This window comes from Bombina bombina, chromosome 6 (genome assembly GCF_027579735.1).
Source record: "Bombina bombina isolate aBomBom1 chromosome 6, aBomBom1.pri, whole genome shotgun sequence".
Lineage (NCBI taxonomy): Eukaryota > Metazoa > Chordata > Amphibia > Anura > Bombinatoridae > Bombina > Bombina bombina.
In genome coordinates, this window is record NC_069504.1 from 470,865,089 (window position 1) to 470,876,592 (window position 11,504).

Here is an 11,504-nt window from a genome sequence, read left to right on the forward strand (position 1 = left end):
GGTCTGATGGTCGCTGCTTGATATATATGGACTGCAGGTTCTCTTGTGAGAACCTTCAGTCGCAATGCGGCGAAGCCTTTGATAAATCTAGGCCTAAGTCAATACAACAAGGTTCCTCAGAAAGGCAAATTTTAGCTTTAGAGCTGTTTTTGTTATTCATTCATGTGAAGGAGAGACATAAATAATTACTATATAATGCGGGGGGAGGGATTTTCCCAAAGCTTTTTGCGTGATTTCTCTCAATGCCCGTGAGTTGTTTTATCAGGCCTTCAGAGTTGTTTCTCTAAAGTTCACCAGCATGGAGTAAAATCTTCATGCCAACACCCAGATGGTGAGACCTAGCTCAATTCTCTATAAAGGGGCTTAACTGGGAAATCCAATTGCATGACAAGCTGTCTTAAAGGGACAGTCTACCATATAATTGTTATTATTTTAAAAGATAGATAATCCCTTTATTACCCATTCCACAGTTTTGCACAACTAACACAGCTATATTAATATACTTTTTACCTCTGTGATTACCTTGTATCTAGGAACCTTCTTCCAGCCCCCTGATCACATGACTGTTACTGTTTATTATCTATTGTCTTGCAGTTAGCATTGTTTTGTGCTAAATCTTAAATAACCCTCTGTGCCTGAACACAGTGTTATCTATATGGCCCACATGTACTTTCTGTCTCTATGTGTTGAAAAGAGATTTAAAAAGCATGTGATGTGATAAGAGGCAGCCCTCAAAGGCTTAGAAATTAGCATATGAGCCTACTTATGTTTAGTTTAAACTAAGAATACCAAGAGAAAAAAGGAAATTTGATGATAAAAGTAAATTGGAAAGTCAATTAAAATTAAAAGTCCTATCTGAATAATGAAAGTTTAATTTATACTAGACTGTCCCTTTAAGTAGAAAGTAATTAAGCTCTCTGAAAATCTGTATCTCACTTGGGAGAGCATTTGACACTGACAGTAACATTATTTTGAAGCACATACCAAGCACATTGTGCTGTTTATTATACTTTGCATTCACTTCTAGTTTCACATGCATGACTTTATCTATCAGTGTAATTAGTGCTTGGCATGTGCATTAATTCACACACAAATGGTGAATATGACTGCAAGCAGCAGCTTTTTGCTCATTTCGGCCCCATATTTATTAGTGCAAAAGTTCAATACACAAATATCTACGTTTGCACAGATATTTACCCTAATAAATCTCGCATTAAAAAGAGCTGAATGTTGCTACCTGCAGCCATATTCAGCATTCGTTTGTAAAACGAATGGCGAATAGAAATGAATGCAAATGCCTAATTAGTGCACTGCGTATTTTGAGACAAACTCATAAGCTTTCATTTAACGAGAGGCCTGCAAGCATAGCACGCTAAGAGAATATTATGAGACCTGTGGGAAAACGTCATACATGCTCAAAGAATGCCCTTGTTCAGCCCACTTGCCAAGGCTGTACATTTTCTAATTTTTAGTACGCTTTTAACTTGCTATTTTGAAAATACATTTCACATAAAACAAATTTGTTTGTTTTTTGCTGTGCACGGTAAAAACAATATTTTTTTCATGAATATTTTAAATAAGACATTTACTATATCATTTAAATTTACATTTTACTGCATACTTTTAATATGAATTTTAATGTGTATCAGTAATACTATTTTTAACGTATAATTTGATTGATTAAGATTTTTGCATCATACTTTTAATATGAATTTTAAACATCAGTATCATGTAATGCATAACTTCAAACATTTTCCTGATGCTATCCCAGATGTTAGAGGTTAAAGGGACAGTAAAAACCTTGAAATTCTTATAAAATGTTTAGTTGTGCGTAATCCAAACAGCTTTGCATTATACTTTTATTATTTATTATGCCATATTTTCATTACATTTAGCTCTGAAAATTGTGGATTTTCTAATTGTCAGAGCTGAAAATTCAGACTGTAGGGTTAACCCTGCTACATATCTTTCCCTAATGGGTGTTAACTTATAACACCTGCAAAAAATGTACTTTATACTAACATTATGACTGGGGCTAGCCTTGTCTGCAAAATCAAGGCCAGATTGACTTTTCCTAATAAGGCAAACGGTGGATGGAGTTTATATATAGATATATATAATAGAAAATCAATTGCAATAAAAGGGGTGTAAATTTATTTTAAAACGGTTTAGACTTCATATGTTATTACGTAGGAACACAACAGAAATGTCTGTAATTACTAAGTGTTTACTATTCCTTTAAAATACTTTTGGGTACTGGTCGGCCATTCATTTATGGGGGGGACTGTGCACAGGAGGGGTTATGGCTGGTGGGCAAGATAGTGGGCATGATTCGAAAGTGTCAGTGTGTACGAATGGTTGTGCCATTGTGGGGCATTGGAAGACTCCGCCAGTCCCTTAAACTCAGGACACAGGGGGGCTACAGGCAGAAATCGGGCCATACCTCCCAACCTGAATAATCCCATGGGATGGTTGGGAGGCATGGTAATGTACTTTTCTTAGTAAAACACATGGCTGTTATGGTAAAATTCACCTTTAAAGACTTCTGTCTGAGCAGAGAGCTTTACAATATCAGACCCTGAATTGTATGTTTCATTGTAGCCGCACCTGGCATGACTTAAATAAAATACAGAACTGTCAAGTCACACTATGAGACAGTGTAGCATACTTTTTGAGATCTGTTCTGTTGACCACATTATGGATCAATTAAATTACACTACCAGGATAGTTCTCCATTTCTTTATATCTGAGAGTTAGGGTTACCACTTTTTTGATAAAAAAAACACATGCTGGTGAAGTTTACTCAAAAGGCACAAAACACTTATATAACTGACACAAAAGTAATGTATACTAAACTAGAGGCAAATACAAGTTAAATTGTAGTGAATACATTTCAGTTCAATTTGTATTTGCATTAAATTAAAAATTTGTATCAGCGCTGGGTGCTGCCCTATTAACCTCATCTGACAAACCCCTGAGACAACCCAGAAAGCGGAGGGGCGAAACGTGTCATCCTTCTGAAGCGGTTCAGCTCAACAATGTTGGTGTTCGATCATCTAATGGTGACTAAGTGTCAGCCCGGCGGTTCCATTTAAGATATTGGTGGTTCTAGGAAGCCAATGAGAAAGCAGCTGGTCTAACTTACAAGCCGTAGAACGCCAAGAGCCAATACGACTTAGAGGAGCGGCTACAAAAGTTTTTGCTGGATCACTGATTATAAAGTTCCTGTCTGTTTACTAAGCACCTGCCCGGGAAGCACGATATTTGGATCTATAGGATTGGTGCGTATAATAAGAGACTCAGATGCTTAGAGTAATGAGGTAACGTCTCCAGCATAATACCAGCAAAGTTGAGCAGCCGGCTCTTTTACCTTGCATGACCTATAAACCCGATCACAGGTTTTTATTCTTGAGCGTGTGTTAGTACTAAGACCCCAGAAATAGAGGACACTTTCTTGTTTTGCACAATTTGTTATAACCTAAGCGCATGTAGTTGCACTAAGAGCTGTGTATGATATGGGACATTTATGTGCAGAACTTTTGTGATGTATTCATGGGTCCTGAGTGTGTTCATTCTTACAGATGTTTTGGCTTCATATTTATTAGGCAGTTTTGTTATTTACCAACCATTGGTACTTTATGAAAAACACTGATAAAGAATCAATTTAATTTATTAATCATCATTTGGTGCAACTGTGGTAGGGATGGGCGAATGTGTTTATATTCAAGTTTGAATGTTAGAACGAATGCTATTGTAGAAATTCGATTTACATAATAGAATGTTGATAAGAACAAATATTCTTAAAAATTCTATTATCGAATGTTATTTACAGTTTTCAAATGTCACTTTTGAATTTGAATGTGACATTCGAATTCAAATGTGACATTCGAATTCGAATATTACATTTATAAAACACAGTATTAGACTAGAAATACTATATTGAATTCGAATGTAACATTCAAATTTAGCATTCAAATTTGAATATTACATTTATTAAACACAGTTGTAGACTAGAAATAATATTTCAAATTCGAATGTTGCATTCAAATTTGAATATTACATTTAAAAAACAGTATTAGACTAGAAATACTATTTCGAATTCGAATGTGACATTCAAATTCGAAAGTAGCATTCAAATATTACATTTATTAAACACAGTTGTAGACTAGAAATACTATTTCGAATTTGAATGTTACATTCGAATTCGAATGTCACATTCGAATTCGAATATTACATTTTGAAATTGAATGAATACATAGCTAAACATTCTATTATTTGAACAAATAATTTCACATTTTATTCGAAAAAACAAAAATTCGAAAATAGAATGTTATATAAACATTAGAAATTCGATTCGAAGGAATGTATCAAAATTTGTTTTAAATTTTTAGATAGATCCATCCATCCCTAAACTGTGGTCGTTTTTTAGCGTTGAGTAGTTTCTCAATAGCTCTCCCCTTTTTCTGGTATATGGTATATTTATTAATGACTGTTAGCACATAATGAAGATTTTTCTGTAACAGCCAGTATTTGGTGTGCGACCGACAAAATACTTTTTATATAGATAGATAGATAGATAGATAGATAGATAGATAGATAGATATATGCATGATCGTGATTATTTTGTTGTAATATATATATCTATACAGTGACGTATTTAGGTTTTGTGCTGCCCTAGGCACTCAGAATTCTGCTTCCCCCTCCACCCCTCCCACCCCCCAGGTTTTAGGCTTTTTTTAGCTATATTTTTTTTTATAGCTAAAAAAGGCCAGAGAGCCAGAATAGGGGTTGGTGTAAGGAAGCAGGCATCTTTTGCCGTTTGGGTAGTCAGCGTTGTCTGAGGTACAGTAAGTGGTGCAGCTCATTTGGATATGGTAACACCACCCCCTCAACACACACATATACATACACACACACACACATATATATATATACACACACACCAGTGGCGTATTATGGCCTAGGCCAACAAGGCCGTTGCCTAGGGCAGCAGATTTGGGATGGGCAGCACATCTGTTTTATCCTCTCTCTAAAAGCCAGCATACAGTACAGTGAGCAATTAAGTGCAGTCTTTTTCAGAGAAGACAAGGCTCATGCACTGATTAAGGTCACTCTTTACAGGCAGTGCTCTTTTAAACTGTTGCTTTATTTAGAGCCGCCGGCATTTTTGCAGTGGAAGCGTTCTTGGTGAGAAACTTGACCGGGGATATGCTTACAAGGTGAAGCTGGAGGAGAAGACCTTGTGCCGATATGCTGCCTCCCCTTATTATCTGTGGTGGTTCTGCCAGCGCAGTGCTTATTGCAGGTCTTAGCAGCTAACAGACTGGATGCGTCTGCACTGCTTAGATCGGCTTGTGATGTCTAATTATAAACTCTCAGTGCTAATGTATGTTAGCTACTAATAGCTTTCTCTGCATTCATGAACCCATGGAGTAAATAGGAAACGTACACTTAAAAAGTTTCATTACTTGAATAATGGTAATTAATGTATGTTGTTGCATGTAATGGGAAGTGTTTTCTTCTTTCCCTCCCTTCTTTCCCTTCCTTGTTTCTCTAAACTCCCTCCCTTGCTCCCATCTTTCACTCCTTTCTTTCCCTTACCACTTTTCTCTCTCTCTCTCTCTCTCAGTAAAAAAAAATTCCCTTAGAGAGCCCCCTGTAAAAGTTCTAAGGGGCATTTTCTAAGCAGATTTTTTTTTTTTACTGTATGAGTAGAAGCCTCAAGCCATATATTCAGCTAGTGGACAATCACTGGGCCTTTGCCAAGCAAGCAGCTCTAGCGAGACTGCACATACTGACTCATTGAGTTGTGACCAGCTGACCTGTTCCTCCAGCTGCAGCAGCCGACTGGGCACTAATAAAATGGCAGAGTCTCAGACATACTAGTAAAATGAGTGCCGCCGTGCCTCCCAGCAACCCGGCGGAATGGTTTCCCCCTACGGTTGCTTAATTCAAGCCCCCTACTCTGCTGCTCTCCACAGAGCCTGCAGAAAGTGCTGCCCCCCTCCAATCTGCTGCCTAGGCCATAATATGCCCCTGTATGTGTGTGTGTATATATATATATATATATATGTGTGTGTGTGTTTAGGGGTCGATTTATCATATGCTTCCCTAACCTCTTCGCCACCTCTGATGTGGTGAATTTCAATCTCCCTGATTTTCGTCCAACCGGGGTGATTTACAGCTCCTGCCTGCGCATGATTGGCTGTGCTCAGGCAGAGGGTGGCGTTGCACAAGAGCACACAATTGCGTTCTTGTGCAATGCTGAATTCAATGCTGAATAAAGAACATTGGAATGTGAAAAAGTTACTATAAAAACAATAATAAAACAGACACATACATATATATATATATAGACATTATATAAACACATAAATGCACATGTATATACACATATAAATATAAATATATATATATATATATATATACACACACACGCATACATTATAGCCCTTTCCGAACACAAGTGTATATATGAGTGTAAGACTTTATTTTAATGTACTTATGTTGTGCTTGGTGCAACAAGCATACGCTGTGGGCATTTATCATTGCACAAGCATTTCTGTGGAAATACATAGACATGGTGTTATGGTGAGAGGTTGCACATTGTGGTTTAATATTAGTGGTGGGCATGTTTGCAGTAGGGTTTGTAATTTGAGGGTATTACAATTAATGGTGTTTTGCAGTGGACGTGGTTGTGGCTAGGGTTCATTACAGTGGATGATCTGGGTCAGCAAAGATAGAATTACTGTCCCTCACTAAGTGGGGACATCCAGGTCAGTACAGTGCAGGGATCCAGCTTGTTTTGGTAACTGTTTTTTTAATTTAATTGTATTTACTTTAAGGAGTTTGCGCCAGTGACTGTTAGGATTCTTGTATATCAGAGGGTTAATGTTTCTATTAAAAACTGAAATGCACCAATGCACATTTTAGTTTTAACCTTTCTGTCCCTTTGTGCCCAAGTGATAGTCCCCTTATTTAAAAACAAGTTAAAAGGGGTTAAAGTAATTAACCCAAAACCTTTTTAAAGGGACAGTCAAGTCCAAATTAAACTTTCATGATTCACATAGGGCATGCAATTTTAAACAACTTTCCAATTTACTTTTGTGCTCACAAATGTGCTTTTTAAATTTGTTTTTTATTCTTAATGGCAATTTAAACATTTTCATCTACATCTAATAAATATATTTTACACTTTATATAATAAATAATACATAATAATTAAAGCCACTTTTTTACATATGTATCAGAAATTAATCACTGCACACAAAACAAACATTTTAAAAGTATTAAAGCTGTCATTTGTAAGCAAGATTTAGATTTTAAATTCCAAGGAAAGCAGACAAAATATATGATGAAAGTGATTTGCAAAGATTCTTTTTTTCATCATTCAGTTGGTTGTAAGTTTAAAGGGATAGGAAAGTCACAATTAAACTTGCATGATTCAGAAGACACTTTTAAATTCACTTCCATTTTCAAATGTGCTTTGTTCTCTTAAAGGGACAGTCTAGGCCAAAATAAACTTTCATGATTCAGATAGAGCATGTAATTTTAAACAATTTTCCAATTTACTTTTATCACCAATTTTGCTTTGTTCTCTTGGTATTCTTAGTTGAAAGCTTAACCTAGGAGGTTCATATGCTAATTTTCTTAGACCTTGAAGGCCACCTCTTTTTAGAATGCATTTTAACAGTTTTTCACCACTAGAGGGTGTTAGTTCACGTATTTCATATAGATAACACTGTGCTCGTGCACGTGATCTGGGAGCAGGCACTGATTGGCTAGACTGCAAGTCTGTCAAAAGAACTGAAATAAAGGGGCCGTTTGCAGAGGCTTAGATACAAGATAATCACAGAGGTTAAAAGTGTATTATTATAACTGTGTTGGTTATGCAAAACTGGGGAATGGATAATAAAGGGATTATCTATCTTTTTAAAACAATACAAATTCTGGTGTAGACTGTCCCTTTAATATCCCTTGTTAAAAATGAATACGCACATATCATACACTAGTCGGAGCTGCTCCTAATTGGTGCCTGCACACATTTGTCTCTTGTGATTGGATAATTAGATGTGTTCAGCTAGCTGCCAGTAGTGCAATACTGTCCCTTAAGCAATGGATAACAAGAGAATGAAACAAATTTGATAATAGATGTAAATTGGAAAGTTGTTTACAATTGTATGTTCTATCCAAATCATGAAATAAAAATTTGGGGTTTACTATCCCTTTAATTTCCCTTTAATGTATTGGTAAGTTCATTCAGTTATCATGTGACATTTATTGCAAGCTCTAGACTGCAGTTTCTTAGTCTGATAAATAATAACCAACATTACTTACAGAATAGAAGATACCATTGCAAAGCATGTCTTCCTCTCTTTTCATTATCATATGCTTAAAGCAGATTCTTCAGTAGTTAAAAGTCACCCGACGAGAATAAACCACATTTGTACATAATTACACGTAAAGCCAATAGCTCAAGCAATTAATGGGGAATGTAAAAATTCATGAACTAAATGTCAGTGCACGTATATAAAATATACTGTTTATATCCAGCCACCCAACAAGAAAGCTTTTGTAATCTTTCCATCTCAGTGTATTGCAAACTCATAGCGAATTGGTTTTCTAAATCCATTGTTGTTAACAGCATTGTTGCTACAGACTCCTGGAATGGTTCCCTGGCTCTATGTTTACACTTTTACGTTCATCCCTGGCAGGGGATAGTGTAATACAGAAACCATGTGCATGTTTATCACTCACGTACAGAAGGCATGTCGCCATGGAGTAAATTGTAGACTTCAATATTATGTCAAACTTTGCATATTACCTCTCCCTATAATTTTTTTTTTTTTAGCATACTAGGTGTAGTGACAATAAGGAGTATGTTCTAAGCTTCTATAAAATCTTTATTAAATTATTTATCTAAATAGATCCCCATAGACATTATTAATTGTGAACTTAATTTTATAAGCTATAATAAAGTATTAGAATATACACCAAAGCTACAAATCATTAAAGGGACATGAAACCCATATTTTTTTTTTTCATGATTTAGAAAGAGCATACAATTATAAACAACTTTCTAATTTACTTCTATTATCTATTTTGCTTCATTCTCTTGATATTCTTTGCTGAAAAGCATACCTAGATATGCTTAGTAGCTGCTGATTGGTAGCTGCACATAGATGCCTCCTGTAATTGGTTCACTGTGTGCATTGCTATTTCTCATTAAAGTATATCTAAAGAATAAAGCAAATTAGGTAATAGAAGTAAATTGAAATGTTGTTTAAAATTATATTCTCTACCTTAATCATGAAAGAAAATGTTTGGGTATAGTGTCCCTTTAAGCAAGTTAAATCAAAACCCTAAACTTGAATACACTTGATGGCAGTTTTTGCTAAAGACTACAATATAATTGTAAGTGTATTAATAAAATATAATTGCTTATTAGATTAACATTGACCCTTTACGCATCGGGATTGAACCGCTGGTCATGTAATTTAACATGTAGATTATATCAACCTGGACAGCTGTAAGTAAATATTAACTACTGAATGGTAAAAAAAAACTACAGTAGTTGAAATTTATGGGGTAAATGTGTAGCAAATATGTAAAATCAAATATGTTATTGCAAACTGGGAAATGTAATAATAATTATTATAATAATAGTAATAATAATATTAATCTGACAAAAATGTAGTTTTCTGTTTCTGAGACATTGCAGCATGCTGTGAGGAGTCAGATGTAAATGAGCTCCTGTGTTTATCTAATCATTGGGTGGCATGTTGCTTGGATGGACAAACTGCACCAGACTTAAAGGGACAGTTTACTCAAACCTTTTCTTCCCTTTAATTTGTTCCCAATGTTCCACTTTACCTGCTGGAGTGTATTACATTCTTTACAAGAATTTCCTTCACCCTTATATTGGAATTTGAAATATTTGATTTAGTCTGTGGTATCCCTACCTATTCTGAAAGTTTCTGGTCTTAGGTCCAAGCTATATATAAGCTGTGTAAACACAGTCAGCAAAAAAAATTACACTCCCAGTGGGGTAATAGAACAGATAAGGTAATAACACAGGAAAATGAAACATGTTATGTTGTGCTTAATTAAACATTTTAAGAGGACTTTAATTTGAAATTTATTTAACCTCTTGAATGCAAGCATGACACAGGGCCATTCTCTCCATTTCCTGATATGTGCAAAGGATGACTGTCCTGCAAGCTGGTGTTTGGAGAATGAGAACGACTCAAGGTCTCTCTTCATTCTCAGTGCACCCTTGGTAGTTTGTGATGTGTTATAATAAAGCACTGCAATCCACAACAGTCAACTTTGTTATGGCGTGAAACATTGTCTTTTCACTTTTCTTTGGACCTATTTTGAAAGAAATCCTTTGATGTGATATTGAGAGGTGGCGATTCTATACTAGGTCCCACTGTTAGGAGTGTTTTATCAACGTATATACATTGCAATTTGCTTGGAATGGAGGTGTCTGCCCTATCAAATAAAACTACTTTTTAAGCATATGGTGAGTGGGCTCTGTTGGAAATGAGGTTACACTTAATCCCCCAAGACTGCAAGTTATCACCATGACAAATGCTTATCACTTACCCCTCTGCTTAACACTGAGTTTTATTGTAGGGAGGGGGTGACCATTACAGAACCTCTATCCCCTATATGAATCAATTAGACAGTTCTGAAGGTAATCAGGTGCGGCAACTATGCACCAGGACAGTGTTTGATGATGGAGAGGGTGGCTCTATAAGAGCTAATATAACCGCCCCATAACATAAAAAGAAGTGAGAGGCCCTACTTTGGAAATATGAGAGCCCCTATGGGTCTCAGACTATGCCATTAATAGGTGATTGGCAATATATATATATACAGGTAGCCCTCAGTTTACGCCGGGGTTAGGTTCCAGAAGGAATGGATGTAAATTGAAACCGTTGTAAATTGAAACCCAGTTTATAATGTAAGTCAATGGGAACTGAGGGAGATAGGTTCCAGACCCCTCTCAAAATTGTCATAAGTAACACTGAATACATTATTTTTAAAGCTTTGAAATTAAGACTTTAAATGCTAAAAAGCATTATAAACCTAATAAAATAATCACACAACACAGAATATATAATTTAACTAAGTTAAATGAACAAACACATTTGCTAAACAGCATTATAAACCTAATAAAATAATCACACAACACAGACTTCACTTGCATTTTTCTGCAAACAGTTCTTTCTATGCATTCAAATCTGGACTGATTTAGAGACAGGAAGATCTTGTTCCTTTGAAATCTGCTTGATAGCTCAGGTCTGGTTAAACTGATTAATTTCAGCTTGCTTGGCTTTGCTGCAACACAAGCGGACAGCTCCACCTACTGGCTATTTTAATAAATGCACTGCTTCTCAATGCTTTTCAATAGCAATCACATGACTGGGAAAAAAAGGTTGTTATTCTGAAACGGTGTAAATTGAACCATTGTAAAACGAGGGCCACCTGTATATTAT